This window comes from Papio anubis, chromosome 15, assembly GCF_008728515.1.
Source record: "Papio anubis isolate 15944 chromosome 15, Panubis1.0, whole genome shotgun sequence".
Classification (NCBI taxonomy): domain Eukaryota; kingdom Metazoa; phylum Chordata; class Mammalia; order Primates; family Cercopithecidae; genus Papio; species Papio anubis.
The window spans coordinates 36285342-36313076 of NC_044990.1; the positions used below are offsets into that span (position 1 = coordinate 36285342).

A 27735-nucleotide genomic window follows, 5' to 3' on the forward strand; every position below is an offset into this window, starting at 1 on the left:
GTGCTCTGGATGTGTTCATCATACCTCTTTAGGATCCAGTATCACATAAGGGAGGAGTGTGCTAAACACAGGAGTTACTGTGTACCACTAATATCAGGACTCTAGGTGGAGATCACTTTCTATGTTATTCCCCTACTCCACACCAGAAACTGGCCCCATCACAGTACAGTGCTACATACATCAGGGATAGTCAGAGTCCTGTTTGCACTCACCGATTGCCTCTGTTCTCAGGTGCAGTGGATAGAACCTTCTGGCAGTGTGGAACCTTCTGGTGCTCCACAGAGAAAACTGAGAAACAAGAAGCAGAGAAAAATCATCTTCACTAGCGGAAGACATGAATGAAATAAAGAAGGAAGAGAAGACCACAAAACAACCAGAAAACAAATAACAAAATGGAAGGAGTACGTCCTTACTTATCAATGATCAATGTAACATTGAATGTAAATAGACTAAACTCTCTAATCAAAAGACATAGACTGGCTAAATGGATGAAAAAACAAGACCATTCATCTGTTGTCCACAAGAAACACACTTTACCTATAAAAACACACATAGACTGAAATACAGGGATGGAAAAAGAGATTCCATTCCAATGGAAAACAAAAAAGAACAGAAGTCACTATACTTATATCAGACAAATTAGATTTGAAAACAAAAACTATAAGAAGAGAGAAAGAAGGTCACTATATAATTATATGGGGTCAATTCAGCAAATGATATAACAATTTTCAATATATATGCACCCAACACTGGAGCAACCAGACATATCAAGAAAGTATTATCACAGTTAAAAATACAAATAGGCCCCAATATAATAATATCTGAAAACTTCAACACCCAACTTTCAGCATTGGATGGATTTTCCAGACACAAAATCAATAAAGAAACATCTGACTTAATCTGCACTGTAGATTAAATGTATCTAATAGATATTTACAGATCATTTCATCCAAGAGCTGAAAAATACACATTCTTTTCCTCAGCACATGTATCATTCTTCAAGGACAGATCATGTATTAGGCCAGAAAACAAGTCATAAAACATTCAAATGAATAATATCAAGAATCCGCTCTGACCACAATGGAATAAAACTAGAAATTAATAACAAGAAGAATTTTGATAACTATACAATTACATGGAAATTAAACAATATGCTTCTTAATGACCAATAGGTCAATAAGGAAATTAAGAAAAAAATTGAAAAATTCCCCAAAACAAATTAAAATAGAAATACAACCTATCAAAGTCTATGAGATACAAGAAAAGCAATACTAAGAGGGAAGTTTATAGCTATAAGTGCCTGCATCAAAAAAGGGGAAAAATTTCAAATAAACAATCTAACAATGCATCTTAAGAACTACAAAAGCAAACCAAACCCAAAATTAGTAGAAGAAAAGAAATAATAAAGTTCAGAGAAGATATAAATGAAATTGAAATGAAAAAAATACTAAAAATCAATAAAAAATTGTTTTTTTGAAAATTTGAACAAAACTGAGAAATCTTTAGCTAATCTAAGAAAAAAGAGAGAAAATCCAAGTAAATAAAATCAGAAATAAAAAGGAGACATTACAACTGATACTACAGAAATTCCAAGAATCATTAGTGACTGCTATGAGCAACTACAGTACCAATAAGTAAAAAGTCTAGAAGAAATGGACAAATTTCTAGATACATCCAACTTACCAAGTTTAAAACAGGAAGAAATCCAAAACCTGAGCCCACCCAAAACAAGTAATAAGGTTGAAGCTGTAATATAAAGTCTCCCAGTAAATAAAAGCTTTGGACCTAATGGCTTCACTGCTAAATTCTACCAAACATTTAAAGAAAAACCAATACCAATCCTACTCAAACTATTCCAAAAAATAGAGGAGGAGGAAATACTTCCACACGCATTCTATAAGACCAGTATTACTGTGATACCAAAACCAGACAAAGACACATCATAAAAAGAAAACAACATGCCAATATCTCTGATTAATATTAATGCAAAAATCCTCAATGAAATATTATCAAACTGAATTAAACAATATGTTAGAAAGATCATTCGTCATGGCTAAGTGGGATTTATCCCTGTGATATGAGCATGGTTCAACATACACAAATCAATCAATATGTTATATCATATCAACAGAATGAAGGGTAAAAAACATACGATCACATCAATTGATGCTAAAAAAGCATTTGATAAAACTCAACAACCCTTCATGACAAAAAACAAAAAAATTGGTGATAGAAGAAACATATCTCAACATAATAAAAGCTGTATAGGACAGACTCACACAGCTAGTATTACACTAAAATGAGGGAAAACTGAAAGCCTTTCCTCTATAAGCTGGAACAGACAAGAATGCCCACAGTCACCACTGTTATTCAACATAGTGCTGGAAATCCTAGCTAGAGCAATCAGACTAGAGAAAGATATAAAGAGTGTCCAACTTGGAAAGGAATAGGTCAAAATATCCTTATTTCCAGATGATATTATCCTCTATTTTGAAAAACATAAAGACTCCAGAAGAAACTATTAGAATTGATGAACAAATTCAGCAAAGCTGTAGCCTGTAACATCAACATACATAAATCAGTAGCATTTCTATATGCCAACACTGAACGATGTACAAAAAGAAATAAAAAATAGTCCCATTCACAATAGTCACACATAAAATACCTAGGTATTAACCCAAAAAGTGAATGATCTCTATAATGAAAACTGTAAGACACTGATGAAAGGAATTGAAGAGGACACCAAAAACATGAAAAAATATTCCATGTTCAGGGATTGGAAGAATCAGCATTGTTAAAATATTCATACTACCCAAAACAATCTTCACATTCAATGCAATCCCTTTTAAAATACCAATGACATTCTTCACATAAATAAAAATATTATGTAATTTATATGAAACCACGAAAGACAGAGAATAGCTAAAGCTATCCTAAGCAAAATGAGCAAAATGAGAGGAATCATACTACCTGACTTCAAATTATACTATGGAGCTGTAGTAACCAAAAGAACATGGTACTGGCATAAAAACAGACACATAGATCAATGCAACAGAATAGAAAACCCAGAAACAAATTCACACACCTACTATGAATTCATTTTCAATGAAAGTATCAAGAACACACACTGGGGAAAAGATAGCCTCTTCAATAAATGGTGCTAAGAAAACTGGAGATCCACATGCAGAACAGCGAAACTAGAGCCCCATCTTTTGCCATATACAAAAAAAAAAAAAAAAAAAATCAAATCAAAGTAGATTAAAGACTTACATCTAAGACCTCAAACCATGAAACTACCAAAATAAAACTACCAAAATGAAACTCTCCGCAACTGTCTGGGCAAAAATTTCTTGAGCAATACCCCACAAGCACAGGCAACGAAGGCAAAATGCACAAATGGCATCTCATCAAGTTAAAAAGTTTCTGCACAGTAAAGGATACAATCAAAAAAGTGAAGTGATAGCCCACAGAATAGGAGAAAATATTTGCAAACTGCCCATCTGACAAGATATTAACTACCAGAATGTATAAGGAGCTCAAACAACTCCATAGGAAAAAAAATCTAATAATCTGATCAAAAGATGGACAAAATATTTGAAAAGACATTTCTCAAAAGAAGGCATACAAATGGCATAGAAATGAATAGATACTCATTGTCATTGATCATGAGAGAAAATGCAAATCAAAACTATAAGATATCATCTCATCCCAGTTAAAATGGCTTATATCCAAAAGATAGGCAATAATAAACACTGGCAGCATGTGGAGAAAATGAAACCCTTGTACACTGTTGGTAGAAATGTAAGTTAGTACAACCACTATGAAGAACAGTTTGAAAATTCCTCTAAAAACTGAGCTACCATAGTATCCAGCAATCCCAATGTGGGGTACACACCCCAAAGAAAGGACATGAGTATGTCGAAGAGATATCTGCACCTCCTATTTGTTGTGGCACTGTTTATAATAACTAAGGTTTAGAAGCAGCCTAACTGCCCATCAACAGATGTATGGATAAACAAAATGTGGTACTAATACATAATCGAGTGCTGTTCAGCCACACAAAAAAATGAGATCCAGTCATTTACAACAACATGGATGGAAGTGTAGATCATTAGGTTAAGTGAAAATATGCCAGACACAGAAAGACAAACATTGCATGTTCTCACTTATTTGTGGGATCTAAAAATCAAAACAATTGAACTTATGGATGTAGAGAGTAGAAGGATGGTTACCAGAGGCTGGGAAAGGCAGTTGGGGTGTAGGGGAGATGGAGATAGTTAATAGGTACAAAATCATAGTTAGAAAGAATGAATAAGATCTTCTATTTGATAGCGCAACCGGGTGACTGTAGTAAATAATAACTGTAGATATTAAAATAACTTAGAGTGTAATTGGATTGTTTGCAACTCAGTGGATAAATGCTTGAGGGGACAGATACCGCATTCTTCATAATATGCTTCTTTCACATTGCATGCCTGTACAAAAATACCGCATGTGTCCCATAAATATATACATGTACTATATACCCACAAAAATTAAAAATTAAATAGAAGAGAAAAATTAAGGCTGCCATGCAAGCAGACAATCCATGATTCAAGTGGAGCACATGGCAAAAACTCTGAGACCTGTGCATGTGTCAGCTAAGGTAGAGCACCACTGGACACGTGGGAAGGTGCCAGGTAAGAGTTATACAGTTGCCAGGTGTGGTGGTTCACACCTGTAATCCTAGCACTTTGGGAGGCTGAGGCAGGCGGATCACAATGTCAGGAGTTCGAGATCAGCCTGACCAACATGGTGAAACCCCATCTCTACTAAAAATACAAAAATTAGCCGAGTGTGGTGGCATGCACCTGTAATCCCACCTACTCAGGAGGCTGAGGCAGGAGAACTGCTTGAACCCAGGAGGCAGAGGTTGCAGTGAGCCGAGATCATGCCACTGCACTCCAGCCTGGGCAACAGAGTGAGACTCTGTCACAACACACACACACACACACACACACACACACACACACACACACACACGCATGCACACAAAGAATTATACAGTCACCACAGCAGAGGCCACTGGGTCAGATAAACCATACCTACCTCCATAATATGAAACACCTCTATGGGAAGAATGTAGGGAAGGTGGACAAATATAAAGAACTAAAATTTAAGAGACAGATAATTTTTCCTTACAATAAACCTATTTTAACAAACATGGAAAATAGACTCTCTAAATTATTACAAAAACTAAATTTTCAAAAGTGAACTAAAAACTAGTTTTGGTAAAGTGGCTTATAATACTGAATTAGCAGCACATCATGTCTAAAAGGTCAATTTTCTTTGCACATGTGAATAGTTTCAATATAGTGAAGTTGATATGCAATTCTGCTTCAAAAAGCGTATCTAAAAATTGTCTTTTAGAAAACTAAAACTAAATAAAGTAAAAAAACAAAAAGCAGGACAATAACAGCAGAGAGGAAAAATTTCTAAGACAGAAAGAACAGTTAGGAGATTTGGTGCATCATCATGAAAATCTGAACTGAAAAAAAAAAACAATAAAAGTAATGAAAAAAAGACATGAATTGAGTTTTAGCATTTTTTTTTTTTTGGACTACATGGCTTTACGATTTAAAGCAGGATCATAAAATTGAGTGGCTGTGTGATTAAACACTTTTATTTAACCTTGTGTTTACTCTTTAAAAGGCAAATACAAATACACCATGGTATTTTCCTCAATGATTATGTTTCTTTTTTTTTTTTTCTTCTTAACTTTATGTTCTAAAATCTGGATTGGAGCTGGATGTGGTGGCTCTTCTCTGTAATACCATAATCTCAGCACTTTAGGAGGACAAGGTGTGTGGATCACTTGAGTCCAGGAATTTGAGATCAGCTGGGACAATATAGTGAGACCCTATCTCTACAAAAAAATAAAAATAAAGATAAAAACATAGCTAGGTGTGGTGGCATGTGCCTCTAGTTTCAGCTACCAGAGAAGCTGAAATAGGAGAACTGCTTGAGCCCAGGAGGTTGAAGCCACAGTAAGCCAAGATCACACCACTGTACTCCAGCCTGGGCAATAGAGTGAAATCCCGTCTGCAAAAAAATAAAAATAAATAATAATAATTGAAGTCAATACCTAGATGATAAATTTAAGCTATATTCCAAAATCTATTTAATTGATAAAATAATAGAACATATTGATGGATTTGATTGTATAACAAGTAGTGGGAGGGAAAGACAGCAGCTGAGGTTTACTCTAATATTTATTTGTAAAACTAAGTAAATGATGATATCACTGAGCAAGACAGCAAGTACAGAAGAAGCAAAATTTAGAAGTAGGCTAAGAAGTAATTGATTTAGACTGAAAGAACTCAATTTTATGTTGTCTATGAGATACACAAAAGGTAAAGTATCCCAGAACAGACAAAGAGTTTAGATATGGCTATCATCATTGCCTGCAAATCATAAGAATTGATTATTCCAAAGATGAAGCCATACAGGAAAAACATCTGGTGCAAGAAATTGACCAATGAATGAACAGAGAGCAACAAAAATTTATAAACCGTGAAGAATGAGAGAAATTTGTTAGGAATCCTAAGAAGAGTAGTTATATTAATGAGAGAATATGAAAGAGTAGACTCACGAGGTGGAAAAGAGGAAAGTCATAAATACAGTGGGTGAGTAGCAATGTCAAATGCTAACAATAGGTCAGATTAAATGAAAACTTAAAATAGGCTTTTGCACCAGTTACTTCAGCAGCAATTTTGGAGTAGAAGTCAAAGGCAGTAGATCTGTGAATTAATTTGAGGAAATGGAATTTTTTTGTTATTATTTTCAGAGATTCTGGAAGTGAAGTGAATCAAAAGAAAAAATAATAGAAGAGGGAGGTCAAGGCAAGAGGAATGTAAAAAAGAATTCAGAGGTACATAAGTTTGGTCTCAGAGCACTACGGAAAGTTAAAAGGTTGAGCATTGAATATGTTTTGTTAATTTGCTCTGGACCAAGTTGAGTGAAGATATTGTACAGAGTAAAAATTTGTAATAGTTGTTATAAGACACGTAAAAATGATGGACTGTAGACAAGTAAAAACATGACTCAATGGCCATGGCATTGTAGGTGATATTTAGAAACCATGAAGTTATAACTGTGTCACTCAGCGTTATTCCATAATTATCCCTTCAGCAGGCTACAAGAAGGAAAATTCCATTTTAAAAAACCAAACATGAGATGAAGATTCCATGGAATTTTTCTTGAGTTAATCTCATTTGCCTGTGAAAGAAATGTCACTAAAATGTTTATCTGCAAACAAGAAAGAAATCCTGTTTATCTCTTAAAATGATATATAAGAAAGAGCTGGGCAAGGTGGCTCACATCTGTAATCCCAGTGCTTTGGGAGGCTGAGACAGGAGAATTGCTTGAGGCCAGCAGTAAGAACAGCCTGGGCAACACTGTAAGACCCTGTCTCTACAAAAATTGTAAAAAATTAACTGGGTGTGATGGTGTGCACCTATAGTCCCGGTTACCAGGGAGACTGAGTGAGGAGGATTGCTTGAGCGAGGAGGAGTTTGAGGTTGCAGTGAGCTATAATGGTGCCACACTGCACTCCAACCTGGGTGACAAAGTGAGACCTTGTTTCTTAAAAAAAAAAAAAAAAAAAAAAAAAAAAGATACATAAGAAAGAGCAGGGGCTGTGTGCAGTGGCTCACACCTGTAAACCCAACACTTTGGTAGGCTGAGGCAGGTGGATCAACTGAGGTCAGGAGTTTGAGATCAGTCTGATCAACATGGTGAAACCCCATCTCTGCTAAAAATACAAAACTTAGCTGGGCAAAGAGATGGGTACCTGTAATCCCAGCTATACTGGAGGCTGAGATAGGAGAATGGCCTGAACCTGGGAGGCAGAGGCTACAGTGAGCCGAGATCTTGCCATTTCACTCCAGCCTGGGCAACAAGAGTGAAACTCCATTTCAAAAAAAAAAAGCAAGAAGTATATCAGGGACCTGACAAACTTTCATAAAATTAGTATATGGAACATTGGCATGGTATACTCTTTTTTTGTTTTTTGTTTTTTTTTTCTCTTTTCTCTCTCTCTCTCTCTCTCTTTTTTTTTTTTTTTTTTCCTGACCTTTGAGGTATGGTATGGTTTTTAAAGTTGAATTTAGCATGAGAAGATTTGGGTTCAAATTATGGCTCTGCACCAACTGTGTTTTGTGTTTGTAGCTGCTTCAACAGTTGTGACTGATTGTTTTTATGGCTAGTCCTGATTACACCATAATAGGGACCCTGGGGTTTGTTTCGTTGTGTTTTTGTTTTTTATATCTGTTTGAATGAGTTACTACAGAATGAAGGAATAGGTAAGCAAAGTGTTCGAAACATAGCTGGTGCTAATAAATGGCATTTGTTATTGTCATGGTTTCTCTACTCATTTTTCTATTAACTTCTAAGACATCATTACACTCTAAAGTCTATCTCTCATACTGTAAATTTAGGCAGAGTTTTGTTCCTACAAAAATATAATAATAATTATCCTCTTTGCTCCTCTAAAATGATTTGTGAAATAGTCCACATAGAGTATTTATAAGATCTATTCAACTAATCAGCTAATATAAAAATGTATGAGTATATGTTTCTGAAACCAATGATCTCCATTTTCGCAGGCAAGGAGTGAAGATAATCAAATGTTATAAAAAGGAGAGTGGTGTTAAAGCAAAAAGTAACGATGGCATAGAAATTTCACATCTTTAGCAAATGCATCAAATCTTTTCCAAACTACACACAAGCTTTCCTTGCCTCAGAACAAATGAATTAAAATTCAGTGAAAAGGCAAACCCAAACATTTGCTTTTCATATAGCACTGGTATACCAAATGAGGAATTTATTATAGTACAGTATATGTAAAGCTCTTTGCTTAAAATCAGCTTAATTTTTCTCCTTGAAAGAATAGTATACTCATGATTTTTAACTTGATTTTCTTAGATGCAAGAATAATAAGATGCCTACAGAATATTCTCTTTACATTATATTGAGCTATAAAATACCACACACTTGTACCACTTTAGAGTCATATTTATTACATTTCATTTCTGGAGCATGACATAGTTGAAAGATCTGTTAAAGTGATATTACAATTACAATTTGTGTTCAAAGCACAACAAGGGAATTATAATTCTTAATACAACTGGTTATATGGCTGGTAGTGCAGTTTATTCTCTAGTTGGTGGCTCTCACATAAGCTAGAGGATATTCTACCCTCTCCCAACCCCAAAGAAAACAATAGTGAAACAAAACAGCAAAATCTGGCTATGGACAGGATAACCAAGTTAATCTCATTTACTCGTGAATGAAGTAGTTCCTTTTGGTAGATTGTTGCTGATATTTTAAGAACCTCTGTTACAACCACTACTGTAAAGTGGGAGTACAACTTCAAAGCAAAACTTCTCTGCTGATTCTGCATTGTTATATGTGGAATGGCTAGTATAAACAACATATAAGCCTAGCAGTATTTTAGGAGACAAAGTATTAATCAACCACCAGGGAGCTCACCCGTATTAAACCCCCTGAGGTTTCTGAAAGTATTATCAGTAAAGCAATTCCAATGCCTCTGGCAGTCAAAGGGTTTTGGTATGTTAAACTCAACTGCAATTTTTACTGAGAGGGGAGGGATGCTCTGGAATACTTAATGTGACAATTTGTAGCTGCTAAAGTTGGGGATTTTATTGTTTGTTCCTACAATTATGTTTCCTGACAATCCTACTTAGGTCCTAGGATTTTAAAGTCATGAAACTCAAAGAGAGTCTGTCTTTTGGTAGTTAAGCAGACAGCATATTTACAAATGGAATTAAAAATAAAACACAACCAAAAGATGTCACTGTTTTCAAATTATTTTGTATTAGATTGGCCTTGAAATTGGTGTAAAGTTAGGTACCATAACAATAATTTGATTTATTTTTTCTTATATCACCTAATCTCTTCTGGATTGCTTAAAACATTGTATCTAATTTTAATAACATTAACCATTTCCACTCTCACATACAATCCCTCAACTAGAGATATACCTTTTTCAAAATACTGATTATCAGCTAGCAACTGAAATAGATTTAGAACTGCCTGAACTTGAATATCAGCATTGATTTTGGAGAGTGAAAGGTAATTAATTTAACTAAAGAGAAGTTGGGAATATAGTAAACAAATAAAATAAACAAACCAATGGTATTCTCTACCAATTTTTTTCTTATACTTGACTTTCACTTCTTCATTTTTGCCTAATTTAGTATATAAAGACAGGGTGAAGAGAGGGAAGGAGAATAAATGGGAAAGCAAAAGGAGAACATGTTTCTCATTTATAGAAAAAGAAATTACAATAGAATAAAAATGCACCAGAGTTAATTTGCCTACCAATTTAGTTCCTCCCAGAACCTGCTCTTCAAAATGCTTTTATATCAAGATGTTGAAAAATAAAGGAACATTATAGTCATATACAGAATATGTAACAGAAAGGATAGACCTGATAGATATCTATTACATAATTCTATCTAAATATTTATACAAAATAAGCAAAATTTATGGAGTCTAATAGCATTTAGAAGACATATAACTTTTTTTTTTTTTTTTTTTTTTTTTTTTGAGACGGAGTCTTGCTCTGTCACCCAGGCTGGAGTGCAGTGGCCGGATCTCGGCTCACTGCAAGCTCCGCCTCCCGGGTTCATGCCATTCTCCTGCCTCAGCCTCCCGAGTAGCTGGGACTACAGGCACCCGCCACCTCGCCCGGCTAGTTTTTTGTAATTTTTAGTAGAGATGGGGTTTCACCGTGTTAGCCAGGATGGTCTCGATCTCCTGACCTCGTGATCCGCCCGTCTCGGCCTCCCAAAGTGCTGGGATTACAGGCTTGAGCCACCGCGCCCGGCCTAGAAGACATATAACTTCTTTAATTAAACTAACACCCACCTGCTTTAATTGAAATAGTGATAGAAAACTGTGTTTGTACAGAAGCACAATTATATGAAATAATTTATGTTTATATTGTCTATAAATATTGCATTTAACTCTGTAGCTATAGCTAAGCTATTAATGTTTCGCAGGTCAATTTTAAAATTATAAAACACATAAACAGAATTTATAACATTACGTTCATATGAGTCATTGTACATCCAGTGATGTGATTACTCCCAAAGGAAAAAAAAAATAGGGTTAAAACCAAGTGATTAAACTGTGGTCATACTACAGAGAATATCTCACAGATTAATCTTTTAATTTTTATGTAACTTATTCTACCTCTTCTAGACCATAGAGAATTCATAGCATTTCTTGAATCTTGTATCCCTTTTCATTCTAAATCCACTGCTCATTATTTTCATAAATGGAGACATTTGTTTTCCTCAACACAAATTCTAATATTGCAGTTATTGTTAAGTGACACTCAATTTTTTAAAAGGCATTCCTAAATTAATGTCCTCTTCTATTGAAGAGTTATTTTGAGAGACTTTTCTCTGAAGGATGTACATTCATTTCTCCCCATTTGGCAGGACAAGTTTCAACACAGTTTTATATTCATTTTCCTGACGAATGCCAAATTTTGATACACTTTGTGACCTTTCTTATAAAGCCTTGAAAAACACAAACATAAAATATTATATGTGTTTGTTGCTAAACATATTAGTATATTTTATAAATTTGTGCATGTCCAAAAATATTTTGCCTCCAGGTGCAATTGCTGCTGATGCAAAACTGAATCAGTCATTCTTGTTTTGTTGTATTATGCATAACTTGGCTTTGCTTCTGGATACATTTAGAATTTTCACCCTCCTTTGTGTTCCAAGATTTGACCTAGTTATGTTAAAGAGTAAGTCATCGAATTACTTCTGATTTCATTGAATGGATCCTTTCAATATTAAGACACATTTTTTAAAATCAGGAAATTTTTCTTGTATTTTTGTTGTAGTTGAATTAACATAACTCATCATATAAAATCATATAAAAACTCATCATATAAAATCACCTTATTTTTCTTTTATATTTTTAAACTCTTCATAGTTTTTACTGTAAACATTTGGGTACCCCTTTCACTTTGCCTTCAAAATCATTGAAGCTTAACTGATAGGTGTGTCTGGTTTATTCACAGAACCACCAGCATTCAAAATGTAGCTGCCTACCAACAAGCTATATTGTCATAGGCAAGCTACTCAAATTCACCCAGAGTCAGTTTCCTCATTTATAAACGAGATGATAGGAGAATCAAATGTATGGATTTATTGTGAGAATTGGGTAAGTTAAGAATAACATCAAGTGTATAGAACACTTCTTAACCCTTTATAACCATGAAGAAAAACATTATCTATTTTTTTTTAACAAGCACATGGCTTTTAGCCCGCTAATATATTATTTGGTTTATTCATGGATTTTTTCTATTCCAAAAATTGTGCAATTTTACTTGCTGTCTTTGCTGTTTATTTTCATATAGCTAAGTCTATTTTTCAACGTATATTTTTGACTATCCAACTTCTCCTCGTAATTTCATTAGCGTGTGTTATTAGTATTGTTATTTTTAATGTTATTTTCCTGAATTGTCTGGTATCAATGTGGTCCTTTATTCATGTCTTTGATATTCCACATAGGTATGGTAATCATTGGTTTTTCATTCATTTTTACATACAAAGACCACGTGTTTAACATAAAGCATTGATATAGACTTCCTTTTCTGTTCTGTGAGTCTGTTCCACAGGAGGTCTCTTCCTTAGTAAGGAAGGCTATGACAGGCGCCATGTCAGAGGATGCTTCACTGCAGAATGCCTAAACATAGCACAGTTTCCAAAGGAAGGAGGACTTACTCTGACTACAGTCCTTCAGTAAATTTCATTACTAGGCAAAAGTCATGGTCTTCCATTTTTTTAATGTTCCCCTCGGAAGCTATGATTTCTTTTTTGGGGGCCTTGACATCTACATTTGCAGCTACCTGTGTACCATATCTGCCATGAATAAAGAGCAGGTCTTAGTTTTAAATCCAGCTGCAACCCTAGTGGGGCAGTGGGATAAAAGGAGGAAAGCTCAGGCTGGCTGAGATGTTTTAATTAAAGTTCTGTAATAAATTACCTAGACAATCTCTTCTTCTCATCTTTTGTTCTTTGGATTTATTGACCCTAAGCTTAGAGCTCGTCTGAAGTCACATGGGAAGGAACCTGTATCTCTGGTGTTCACAGGCGCTGGTTGCTTTTCTATTTCATCTTCCTAAATTCAAACCCAATTCATTTTTACACATTCAAAAGTCTTTCTGAACAATTTCTGCATACTTTGGTTTGTTTGTCTGTCTTTTTGCATGTTATGGTTACATCTTTCTAGTTTCTTTTAATGAAGGAGCTTCTCATTATCTACCATGATCAGTTCCAGGAAAAACAAAAAGTCGCTCAAAGTAAATCATCTTAAAGCAGAGACTGAAATTTTATATGAGGAGAGGGCACAATAAAGTTTGTTTGGAAAATTAGCTTAAAATAAAAACTTAAATATTTTCAAGATCCTTAGTAAGTTTTTTCATCAGTGGTTAGCTGTTTTAATACTGACATGTATTATATTATGTACATAATTTGTAATTCCAACAGCTGCAATTCTCTAATATCACTTCCATTGCTTTCAAGACATCCTGCATATATCTTCAGAATTTCAATTTTGTTTTTTTAAATGTACATTATATTTATATTAGATTGTGGATTATTCTCAATATAGGATTGTGAAGGAGAAAATAGCTGACAAAATTGTGATGTGATTAGCTAATATTACATGATATATATTCCATCAATTCAGTAGAATGAAAAAAAATTTTAAAAACTGTGTTGTACTTTTTGTTTTAAATTATTTTGTAAACATTTTTTCTTTTGTAAATCACAAACTCTATTTTCTAGACCTCATAAAAATCAATGATCTCAAATAGTTAATAATTAAATGGCTAATAATGGTTGAATCTTCTGGTATGTATTTTCTTACCAACCTTTTTATAAAGCTGTTTCAAATTAATTCATAACTTTTCAGTGTAAGAATTTACAGATGAACTCTTAATGGTTCTTATTTTTAAAGCATTACTTTATCACAAAATTTCATTCTAAATAATTTCTATATATTAATTACATATACATATTTATTGCACACTTAATTTATATCACCAACTATCTGTAAGAGGCAATCTAAGATGTAATTTTTTGGAAAGAATCCCCAACATTTCCTCACCATAACTCTTTTTAACAGAGTAAGGCTTGAGTGATTGTTGGTTTCTTCGTAAAAGCCTGCTATCCATGATAAGATTTTCTAATTCCAGCCTATCAACAATCAACAAAAGGTCTAATACTGTACCAGTCTGTTCATTTTTATATGCTGATTTCTTGGACATTGTCAGGAGGTCTGGGACATAACTGCACAATATCTCTTTTTGTTAAAATATGTTTTAGCCTTTGGCCCTTATTGAAGTACATGTCCTTAACTACAGACATGCTCTACTCATATATTTACAAGAGTCCAATAAGGATGATGGTTAAGTTACTTCACTTTTATAGGCTACAGTTACAAAATTGGAATTGTTCTATATATAATTCAGGCTTTTTCATAGTATTAGTCCATAGCCATGTGGTAATAAAAATTTGTCTTGCATACCGTGAAACACAGCAAAATTAATCTCATACATACAATATTTGTGCAAATTAGTAACCAACCTCTGTTAGTTTTGAAAGAAACCCGCCATTTTAATAAAATATATGCAAAGAATTCAAACTAAATTCTTTGTTCACGTAACAATTTGAGTGATTATTAGCAAATATATTACTTCTAAGGAATTCTAATCTATGTAAACATATATGAATATGGAGTATAAATGTTAACTCACTTTATTATCTACAAAATTCCAATTTGATTATGCTGAGACTTTCAGTAAAGAGGAAAAATCTGAAGTAATAGTCTTTGTTCATTAACTAGGATGAGAGAATGATTGATTGATTGTTTAATATTTAAACTGTTCTTCCATGTGCATTGAATTAACTCCTCTGTTGATAGGGTAGCTGTCATGAATAATGCTTAGACAGCTTAAATAACGAATTATTTCATTAGAAGAACTGCAATATCATCATTGTTATTTGTTATTCATACAAATTATGCTAATTATTACCATGTCATATTTTAAGAAGCTTAGATGAAGTCCCTCAAAATTAAGCAATAGTTTTAGGACAACGAGGTAATATACTAAGACATTCCATTTGCAAAATAAGGGTTATATTAGCCATGATTTTAGAAGATGACTTTTAATCTGTGACTCTACCATTTATTTTTCATGTATCCTGGATATATTTATATATGTTTAATGTCATTCATTTATAATGACTTATAAATAATAATGATGGTATATTTTTATCTTTTTTTGTATAGGGTTAAATGTTATGCACAATTATTAAACATTTTCTCACTAGTTCATTTTAATTCAGCTGTAATAAGTGGAATAAGTGTAATACCTGGCATTTGGACTGCTGAAGTTAGTCAAGAGGCCATAATTACATAGCTCTTCTCTTGTATTTATTGTATGCTAAGACAATTGGGAAATTATATTTCTGAATTTCAGATGTTCAACTAGTATCTTGACAGAGAGAACATAATACTGTTAAAGTTACTCACAAAAACTGGCAGACCAATTTAATTCAGTTTTTGTTGAGGGGAAGCTAATTCCGTTAGATACAATGGTGTATGCAGAGTTTTAAAAAAAGTCTTTGTCTTCTAGGTCTTTAAAGTGTGATGATGGATCAAGGTGAAATAATAAATAAAAATGATAATGAAAAACAAAATATTTGTCATAAGAAATTATAAATAAATTGTTATGCAGTCCAAGAAAGGGGAAATCATAATCCAATTATAAGCAATTAGGACAGGACTTTCACTTAGGTAGGACTTACAGGGATGTTAAGAGATGACTTTAAGAAATTTTCATATGTACAGATGAGGTGCTGAAGCCATTCTAATTAAAAAGGGAAATACTTGAAAACATAAGGCATATTTAAGAAATGCCAATTAGTTCAGGATCAGAAATGCATGTAAGTGCTGTATGTTAATGGATACTGCTTTATTTCACCACCTGATTCTTTTTCACCCTTCACGCTAGAAAATCTGAATCCTATTCTCCTGTCACCATAACAGAAGTAAAAGCTGAGAAAGATGGACCAGGTGTGTGTGTGTGTGTGTGTGTAAAAACTTCAGACAAGTTAAATTTAACAGAGTCTATTTTTGCAAAAAACTATTCATGAATCAGGCAGCACTCTGAACCAGGAGAGGTTTACAGAGTTCTATTCAGGAACGTGGACAGGCAGCATTTATAGCCAGAAAAAGAAACTGACACACATAAAGAGCTTGATCGGTTATAGCTTAGCATTTGCCTTATATAAACATGATCTGATAGGTGGTCCACCTGTGATTGGCTAAAGCTTGGTTGCTCTGATTGGCTGAGACAGAGATGTTTGATACAAGAATATACTCTTAGGTTACAGTACTTTTTTTTTTTTTAATATTAAGTTAGGTTGCAGTTTTCTGTGTGGAAATTCAAAATACAGAGGCAGTTTTAGGTCAAAAGTAATGCAATTTAACAATTTGTAGCTTGGTTTTGTTTTATAAAATGCACTACATTTGTTTTCTGAGAGTCTCACTCTGTCGCTCAGCTGAAGTGCAGTGGTACAATCTCAGCTCACTGCAATCTTCCCCTCCTGGGTTCAAGCAATTCTCATGCCTTAGCCTCCCAAGCAGCTGGGAGTACAGGCCTGTGCCAGTAAGCTAGACTAATTTTTGTATTTTCAGTAGAAACAGGGTTTCACTATATTGGCCAGGTTGGTCTTGAACTCCTGACCTCAAGTGATCTGCTGGCCTCAGCCTCCAAAAGTGCTGGGATTACAGGCATGAGCCACCACGCCGGGCCTAAAATGTACTTAGAAATGTTCAAATCATACACCAGAAGGGTCATGGAATAAAGATTTGAAGGTGATGTTTTTCATTTTATTCCTGAGTGAAGACTTCCTTAGGTAAGAAGAAACTGCAAAAAGTCATGAGGACCAACTCCAGCTACCACAGTTTCACATATACCTTTTTTTAGGTAACTATTCTGGGACAACCATCTGCAGTTGTACTTTCCATTAGATGAGTCAACATATTCTGAGCAATATGTTTCAATGTCTGTCATTGTAAAGAGAGTCAAGAAGTCATTCTTCTTAAATTATAGCTTATTGAGAACATTTTCAGATAATTAATGTTCAGAACATTATATTTTAACTAATTATTTCTGAAAATAGCACATTTTTCATGTATAGCCTAATCCTGTACCTTCTTGGAGTTAGAAAACACAAAAGAATCATATTGCTGCCTTTACTGAGCAGTTTTAAGAACAGTCAGTTTGGAAAAAACAAAATTGGGACTCAGAGCAAAAGAATATTTTATATAAAACATTTTTGTCCATTAGTATTCCAGTTCTTGATCTTACTGTTCTTAGATATCATGACCTTTTAATTTCCTATTCACCATATGCATTGTATTTAATACAATATATTATGACAGTTCAGATTTGTTAAACTACACAATTAGCTGCATATTTTAATGCTTTTTCTATGCTTCCTCCCCCAAAAGAAATTTACACATTAAAAGCAAATGGAATGTCCTTGAGAAAAGTTCAGTAACTGGGCCTTAGTAAATATTATAAAAACAACAATTTCTTCATCAGTATGAGAAACCAGTTTCAAAAAGCCTGAAGAATATGAATTAAGTGTTCTCTGGGAGAAACGGAAAAGGTTAAAATTCATCATTTTAACTGATAGGCTTTATACGGGAAAATAAGTAATGCAAGGAATACCAAATGCAGTTTTAATTTTGTTGCTTTTCCCAAATACATTTTCTAAGGGAAAAAATAGTTTAATTATTTCAATTGTAAACATGCTTATGATAATTATTGATTTTATGTTTAATAGTCCTTAATAAGATATATCTCTGAGTTTTAAAACACTGCATAAAAAAATTACCACCTTTCTTCTTTTAAATGCAGTGCAACCTGTAAATTGTAATTTTAACTATTTCATGTTTTATGTGGTTAGATTAGATCTGAGCCTGTCTTTCATGGGTAAACAGAAATAGAATTAATTTCAGTTGTAAACTTAAAACACCAATGTATTCACAAGACTGTGAAATCAGGTTTTTTTGCAAAAACTATTATTTCTATGCTTCAGCTTTTCTTCATTTCCTGGGGAGCAAAATAAGATAAAGTGCAAGGTCATCAGTTCTTCTAGCAAAAAAGGAAAAATTAGTAGTGGTAGAGTTTGACACCAAGATGAATAATTTTTTCTTAAGTTTAACCTTGTTCTGATTAATGCTCTGCCAAAGATTGTTGCTATCAATGAGTGATCTGGAATCAGTTCCTTTACTTACAAGAGAAATGAGAAAGGTTCTCTCCCCAAGCCTAAATATTATAGATTATCTACAGACAACAGGAATCAGAGGATTGTTATATTTCACAGGGATTTTGTTAACTTTGCTATTTTTGCCTCCTATTTCCTTAATCTACAGGGCAAGAACCCTTGGAAAGAACCACAAACAGTGTTCCTACCACAGAGGAAGAGCACAAAATTCCTGAACATAGTTATTGAAGGGGACAAGAGAATGTTATCTTAAGGGATATTAATGAAAAGCTTTGGTTTTGTTTAAACAAATGGGAATTTGCATGACTGATTCCAAAGGGAGCTTGTGGGACCTACAGGAGTAGGCTAGACAGCAAATAGAGATGAGAACCCAAAATCAAAATTCCCTTCACATTAGGGCTTATATTTAACCAAATGGAGTTGTGGATTTCTTTTGTAAAGGGTAAAACAAGGGCTGGAAGCTTGATTTTCCAGAGGCATTTATGTTTATGTGAGTGAGACAGAGCATGAAGGATAGACAATGACGGTAATACATCCTTAATACTAACAGCAGACAAAAAGCCAAAGTGGAACCCAGTGGCTGGGGCTGGCCAGGAATTACTGAGGTGAGCTGGACAGGCTATGATTAAATACACAGATACTCAGGAAAGAATTCCTAGTCCATTCTTGTGAAACTTCAATGTACAAACACATTTCTAATGTCAGTGTCTCTTTCAACCCTATGTCCCTTGCCTTGTATTTTTCTACTCAGTTTTCCATAACTTGAGCAATATCTCAGCATTTAAGAGATATGTAATCTACTTATTAAAATACCAAATGGTGCATTTGGAGCTAATCTTCTTTCCAATCTTACTTTTTGATCTTAAAATTTTTTTCAAATATTACTTTAATTTTAAATTAAGTAGACCATGCTAACTATATAATCTTGGAAAGTTTTTTTACCTCTAAATTTTTTCATCTGTAAAATGTGGACAATCATACTTCAAAGTGTTGTTGAGAGGATTAAATGGCATGATATGTGTAAATTGGTAAGTAGTCAGCCACAAATAAATGACTATTATTGACTTATTGTAAATTTTCCTTTAATCTTTTAATTTTTTTTACTTTTACATTTCTGCAGATTGCTAGATATAATGTCTGTTTTCATGATAGTTTGGACATATCACAAAGGCACAGTCCATTTACCTAGTTATTATCTTGGGAAATTTGGCATATAGCCTTCTTTTGTTGTGGTTCCAGCTTGTTTAATCTCAGGGCTAGAGATGAAAGGAGTGGGGTCAATAAAATCTCCTCAACACCCTCAAGCTATTTACCATAATGAGCAATTAATTTCCTCTCTTGGATGTTTTCATATGAAGTTCTCCATGGGACATGAAAATAGCATAAACTACAAACTTGGAATATTTGCTAAAGAAGTCTAAATGCACATCTGTTCATCTAGAAGAAACATAGATTATCCCCTTTTATAAATTTGTATTTAAAGTTTTTATTTGGATGGAGATTGAAGTGGCCTCAGTTATTGATATGATTTAAATAGTTTTTACTGTTGTGAGAGATTTTTTTCCTTAAGATAGTTCAGTACAATTATATTGAACACATTTTAGCTAACTAGCTTTTACACGTAGAGTAATAAGGGCAAAATTAGTCACAACATGTTCCATTCTCTGTATTGCATATCTTTTGTTCATATAAGTAGGTATTTTTCAAGTTCAGTTTTATTAACACCATGTCTATTTTACTCAGGTGGTTAGCGCACGTTGCTAATGAAGCCAAGGGCATGGGTGACATCAGTTTTCGGGCCAATTAGTTTTACTCTGCCAACAGACCATAACCCTAAACTAAGGCAAATTGTGCTAAAACTGAATGCCCTTTACTATGCGGCAGCCAGAAATGGAACATATGTGATTATTTTATCCCAACTGGAAATACAACTCAGTGTCCATGTCGGTACAGGTCAAATCACTGTAGACTTACATAAACACAGCACATTATTATTTTTTTTAATTACCTTTATCTCTCTAGGTTCTTGCTTTTTTCTCAGATTACTTTGAGACAAATTAGTTCATTGATGTTTAAATCACTTTAATTTGAATATTTTTAATTTGAATATCCCCTGCATATATACCCCAAATCAGAGAGGTGAATAGTAGTTTTTACTGTGGGTATTCAACTGATACCTAGATTTAGAACTCTTACAAAGAGTTTCAACTTTTGTTTTATTCTCCATGAGCCCACAAATATAAATATTATTTGAACTTTTAGGTCAGTTTCTGTTTTACCATTAAGTTTGATTGATGACTTCTATTCATAGCAGTAGTATATGAGGTAGGTTTATGATTCTCAGAGGAGTGTTGAGCCTTTAGAACCGCACATACACCTCTTACCATTAGTTAGCCCCTAAAAGTGTGACTGAACATTTCAAAACAGCTTATAAATCATTACAATTAACAACTTTCAAACTGTCCATCCAAAGCGACTGGCTTGACATGCCATCTGTTATTTTTTCTTTAAAACCCTGTAGTCCGTTTATTTAAGGCAGCCATTTAACATTTAAAATGATGCTTCTTTTTAAGGTGTATGATGGGCTAATGAAGACAAGCTTTTGTTTTAATTATCAACAATTTTTGTGATGCAATATAATTTTTGCAGCGCTCAGGGCCCTTTACAAATCAAAAGGAATCCAACTAAAACAGTAATTAATGTCAAATGACTAGTCACAAAAGGCCCTATTTAATTAAAAAGTTCTAATCTTTGATTAAACCTCATCACACGTTCTCCTGATTGCAAACTGTTGTCTGAAAAAGGAATGTAATTGGGGACAGAGTTTATCGTGTCTCTAAAATGACACCTGCAAATTATACAAAATGACTATGGTCTGCTTAAAGTTGAAAATTATTCTTAAGTCATGTTTTTATATGAGTTATTTTTCTCTTTTTGCAACTATAATCGGAAGCCTTGTTTTTCATTAAATAGTTTACAAGCAAAAAAATAGGGAAAAAATTTACTTATGAATTCAAAATCTGTTAATAAGTATGTTTTGGACCAACTATTTTTCTTGAAGTTGAAATCGAAGAGTATATTTATTCTTGTAAAATCAATAGAAATGAGAGAAAAATTCAAAAATTGGGTCTACTCATGATTACATATTGTGCTTATAATTACAAATTTTTCAAATGTACGTTTTAAAAATGTATATGTTATAAAGCATGTTGTTTTTAACTGCGTAGTGAAATTATTGATGGATAATTCAGTTTTCTTCTATTTATTGCCTTCCATTTCACTTTTTAATTTTGTTAGATTTATTTGTAAGATTCCTATGTTGGGACATAAATGTTGTTTTATTATATTTAGGTCATTGAAAATAGTTATAATCCTAAATGGACTTAAAAACAGAAGTTTATTGGCATACTACTGAATGGAACGTACAGCCACGTGTTTTTTCTTTTTTCATTATGATGGCGAGGAGCTAAACAATATTCAGTTCAATAACATAATTGCTCACTCAAGTTTTAATTGATCTTTTACACAGTAATGTTGTTTCAAACCATGTTACCACTATTTATATCCATATCCAATCAACTTTATGCCAATCTTATGTACCATTCTGACATCACCTGTGCCATTTTAACCATTTCTATTGTGCCCAAAGAAAATAATAAAAGAAGAATTTAAGAAAAGCTAGAGAGAAAAAGATTAAAGGAATCCATTCAGTACCTACTTCTGCCCTATGTGTGGCATTAAATATATACTACTTCATATAACCTACCAATCAAATCATTTATCATCTATATAGAAAACTTAGCACATATATAACATGGAATCTCTACAACAGTTCAAGGAAATGTAAATATTTCCTTCCTTGTAGTGATTAAACCACAGAAAATGTAACTAAAACTTTTTAACAGCAAGTACTTTTGCTTATGACAGTTTAGTATCTCATAAATTATTTTTAATTCTAAGATCCAGCTAATGACTAAAGAAATAAAAATGCTTCTTTGAGTCTTCTTTTTAAAATAGAATTAAGCACTTGATTAATTAACATAACACATCTTAAAGTGTAGCATCAAGTCATTTGTATGTATGACTTATATGAGTAAAGCAGTTTGCTAAAATTTGTGGAATTGCCACTTCAGTAAAAAATGGAATTAACTTCATAAGGATAATTGAAACAATAAAGCAAGTTAAAAGACATGTCATAAAATGATTCCAAAATTAATCCTATCAAGTATTCAACATATGATGACAAAATTGAGAACCATCCACCTAAAATGAAAATATAAATATAAATTCTTATTGAAATTTGATGACTCTCTTCCTTGAACATCTAAGACTACTATAATCTTTTTATGTATAATAATGTAATAAACTGTCTAATTCTGGAGACAATTTCTATTATAAAGTGTACAAAAGAACAATTCTATCAGCAGGAAAATTTTACTCAAGAGTATTGTGATAGCTAAGAGAGACTGAACGCAACTCCCCTAAAACAAAAGGCACGAAAAGTTTAAATACTTGGATGAGGTAGTGCAAAAGTATATTATATACACACACTCCTATTTATTTTTATATCTATGTTGGTAACCATGAGTACATCTAATTCCACTGAAAAACTATGGAGTCACATGACTTCCACCTAATTCCAAATTTATATCTGCTTCCTGGAGTTTGAAATTTGTTTACTCCATCTTAATTCTCCTGTATGTAGCCAATCTCCCAACACTGTTAGGCTACTACACCCTCACATTGGGCCCTACACTGACTTGAACGTGCCTAATATCGGGCTGCCTACCTCATTTGAGTTTGTCTAATGGATTTGTGACAATGCAAGGAAATAAAGAAGAAGAGTGGAAGAGACAGAGTGGAAAGAACACCTGTAAACCCTCTACTAGATTTAGCTTTTGTAAATATTTTGTCACATTTGTTTTCTCTTTCTCTTTCTTTCTCTTCTCTATATGGCATGTATGTATAAACATATGCATCCATTAAGAGTATATGCATATACATATCATCTGTGTATACACATGCATTACTTTCTGAATCATTTGAAAATAAGACTTACAAATCATAGCCATTCACTCCCAAATATTTTAATGTGTATTTCCTCAAAATAAGGATAGTGCCTTAAATAACCCCTTGTAGACTTACTGCCATCAAAATCTAACATTGATACAGTCATCCCTTGGTACGGGTGGTGGAGAAATTTGTTCCAACAACCTCCAAGAACCTATGCTGATACCAAATTTGAGGAATGCTCAAGTCCCTTATTTTAAATGATGTAAAAATTAAAAATAAATAAAGTAGTTGGGCATGGTGGCATGTGTCTGTAGTCCCAACTGCTCAGGAGGCTGAGACAGGAGGAATGCTTAAGTCCAGGACCCCAGGAGCTCCAGGCTGCAGTGAGCTATGATCACACCACTGCACTCCAGCCTGTTCCACAGAGGGAGACCCTGTCTTATTAAATAAATGAATAAAATGACGTAGTTTGACCTACTGTATCTGTCAGTTCTACATTCACAGATTCAACAGACCGTAGATAGAAATACCTTTTCCGACAGGCACAGTGGCTCATGCCTGTAATCTCAGCACTTTGGGAAGCCAAGATGGGTGGATCACTTGAGCCCAGGAGTTTGAGACCAGCCTGTACAACATGGTGAAACCCTATCTCTGCAAAATACAAAAATTAGCCTGATGTGGTGGCAGGTAACTATAGTCTCAGTTACTCAGGAGGCTGAGGTGGGAGAATCACTTAAGCCCAGGAGGTTGAGGCTGCAGTGAGCAGTGATTGCACCACTGCACTACAGCCTTGGCAACAGAGTGAAACCTTGTCTCAAACAGAGAAAAAAGGAAAAAAAGAAAATACAGTATTTTATATAAGTACAATATGTATTTATTTTTGTCTAATCAACTAAGCATACACAAATTTTGTCATTTTATCCAATATTGTTATTTAGAGTATTTTTATTTAAGTAAAGAATCCTGTTTAGGATTGTTAATTAATTTCTCTTTAGTTTCCTCTAATCTGAAATATTTCCGCAGCCTTTTTGTGTCTTGCATGACATTTACATTTGTGAAGAATGCAGTATCCCCAACTTTTTATTATAACATACCAATTTGTTATGAAATGTGCATTTCTTTTGATATGGATAATTAATTTCCTGCAAAATAATTTCATGTAGAAAATACTCCTACAAATATAGAACAGAAAAAGATCTTATGTCAATTTCAACACTAAAAGAAATATCATCAGAATCAGTCTATATACCTATTAAGAGGGAATTAGTTACATACTAATATCTACACGATGAAATTCTACACATCCATTCAAAAGTATAATGTTCTACTATGGAAAGATATTATTGGTATATCATTACTGGAAGAAAAATAAATCATAAAAATGTGATTATCATGTTTCATTTAAATTTGCTAAAGTATTGCTGCTTTTATAAAAACTATGACAACCAAATTTAAAAAATTTATGTCAACATTATTTTGTATCAAAGATATGCATTTAAAATATTACTCAGGTTATATTTAAGACTAATCTAAATAATTGAAACCTCTCCTAAATTCTAAAAAAAAGTTTTAATTTTGCTATTCCACAATTTTCTGACATTAGGTATTTATAACAATTTTACTGACATCTAAAAGTATTGTAATCATAAGTATTTTATTCAATATAGGACTTCTGATAGCAAAGTCTTTTTACAAATTTAGAAAAGGAGTATTCACTGGTATTTTGGAATATGTAAGATTATTATTAATTTAACAAATAATTTTTGGTAATATGTCTAGTATATAATCAAACAAATTACATGCTGAAACTGTGTACATATCAAATAACTATCAAAATAATGTGATTATCTTTTGAATCAACTTATAGACATTCATCAGAAAGTCACATGTAGATATGTCATCTGTATAATAAACTAGCACGTCAATTTCCCCCCACAAAAATCATGCAATAGCCAGCAGAGTATTGATGCTAATTGGTATATGTTTTTCTTTTAGAAGTGAAAATTCTAACCTTTCACTTGACAGATGTTTGGGTAAAATGCCATGTAACATTTTGAAAGCTTATCTGTGCTCTTTACAGTTGTGTTTATGCTGCCACACATTCAGGAGCAAACAAATGAAGAAGTAAACAAGAGTAAAAATATGAATGCATTAGCTATTTACAGATAAACATATAAATCAAAAGCAAGTTAATCTCCAATATGTAAAAATATGTAACTAATTAATCAAATAAAATATCAACCTAGAAAGCATATTTCAAAACATTTGTAACACTCAGAAACCAAAGCATATAGGATGGTCAAAAGATTCATAATTTTAAATAGATGTGAAAACCGTATCTCTTATGAACACAAATTTCTAATTCTCAGATGCTGATTATATTCCTTTCTGTCATAATTTAGCTACAAATGACTACTAATGCAATAATTATAGTGACAACTGTTTTTTAGAGTTAGTAAAAATTTATTCAAGTATAATCTGGTTCCCACAAATGTGGGTAGAAGGAATGTCAGATATTTTATGAGCATTTTTGAGATTAAAAATTTAGTCTCTGTGAAGTTAGCTAATTTGCCTACCGGACTAGATTAAAACCAAGGTATTCTGATAATATTTTCAACCTCATTAATTAAGAGTCCACCCCCTCCTCACTTCAACCGTTATCAGAAACTTTTAGGTACAATTATGACTGCCAGTAATTCCATGTGCTTTATTATATGTTATGATTACTATGACTGCATTGCTAAATGAATTTATTAATGTCTCTATTAAAAACGTTTACCAAGTCCACACAAATCAATGAGCTTTGTTTGTTCTTGTGTCATAGCTATCTTTTTTTAGTTGTTTATTTATTATTTTTTTTTAAGAGAGATGAGATCTTGCTATGTTGCCCAGGCTGATCTAGATCTCTTGAGCTCAAGTGATCCTCCTGCTTCAGCCTCCCAAAGGGCTGAGATTACAGGCATGAGCCACTGATCCTGGCTTTGTGTCATAAATATCTTAAGTTCATCAGGATAAAGGACAAATACATTTGATTGAAAAAATACACAGAGAATTATGAGTTATAATAAGTTAATTCATACTTTCATAAACAATAGTTTATCAATGTAACACTAATCTAATTGATCCACTAAAGAAACTCATCAGATATTGGACCCTATATACACAACAGTATTAAAAGATAACAATTTAGTATACCTAATCTATGGAGTTAAGTAACAGAAATAAAAGCAGGAAGTAGTAACAAGTATTTTTTTCCTTTGAAATGTTAAGTTACAGCATACCATATCAATAGGTTCTTATTTCATTTACCTATAAATTAATTTCTCTTTTTTGTTAACTGGCTTCTCAGCAATACATTAAAATAAAAAAAAAAAGATAGTTAGTGATGCACCCACACCCAGTTTGCTGCTATTCTACTTTGGGGATAAATTATTTACTATAACTGTTATAATGGAAAACAAGAAAAAGTAGTATAAGCAATCAGTTGGAACTCTCGAGTTTTGGAAAACAGATTTCTGTAAAGAAAAGATTTGCCTGGAGAAAAGAACAAAAGAAAACATGGAAATTGATATCACTTATATAAGAGGTAGTGAAGTAATAAGAGACTAAATGTATTGGTGAGGGAAAATTGTACTACTTGTCTATTTATATATTTTCTTTATCATAAATTAATGTGTTCATAATACAATATTTATAAAATATATGATGTTAAGGAGTCACCCACCATTCTACCACTCATGGAAATATTTATAGCATATGTTTATAAATACTTGATGTTTATCTCACCATTTATTTTTCTACATACAAATGTGTATATACAAGTTTTAAGAATGTTTTAATAGTATATACTCTGTTCCTATTCCGTTTCAGTATACATTTTGACTGTTTCCATTTTATTAATTTTTATGTTAACATTTCGATGGACAGCTATCATATAAGTTGTAGAATTTATTTATCCAATTATTTTGTGGTTAGTCAGAATGCTACATTATATGGGGAAAAAAAAGTACTTTGCAGATTTAACTAAGATTGCAGACTGATTTAGGGAGATTGTCCTTAGTTGTCTGACTGGACCCAATCTAGTAACATAAGCCCTTAAAAGCAGAGAATTTTCTTCTACTGGAGGCCAAAGAAATAGCACAGAAGGGGAATTCAGACAGATTTAAAGCTTAAGAAGGAACAGACTTTGCTGCTTTGAATATGGAAGAGCAACATGATAAAGAATGCAAACTGCTGAGGAAGTCTCTTGTCTGAGAACCAGCAAGGAAATATGGACCTCCACTCCTACAGCAACACTGAATTTATACAACCTTGGACCTTGGATGAA

The 27735-nt window shown here is 33.1% G+C and overlaps 1 long non-coding RNA gene across 1 annotated transcript in view; it reads right to left on the minus strand.

The window, feature by feature from the left end:
- The window catches only part of LOC108582896, a 93482-nt gene that overhangs the window by 53453 nt on the left and 12294 nt on the right, over window positions 1-27735 (minus strand). The window contains exon 2 of the long non-coding RNA XR_002518394.2: window positions 213-288. This is a non-coding gene — a long non-coding RNA (uncharacterized LOC108582896). The remainder of the gene's footprint in view (window positions 1-212; window positions 289-27735) is intronic.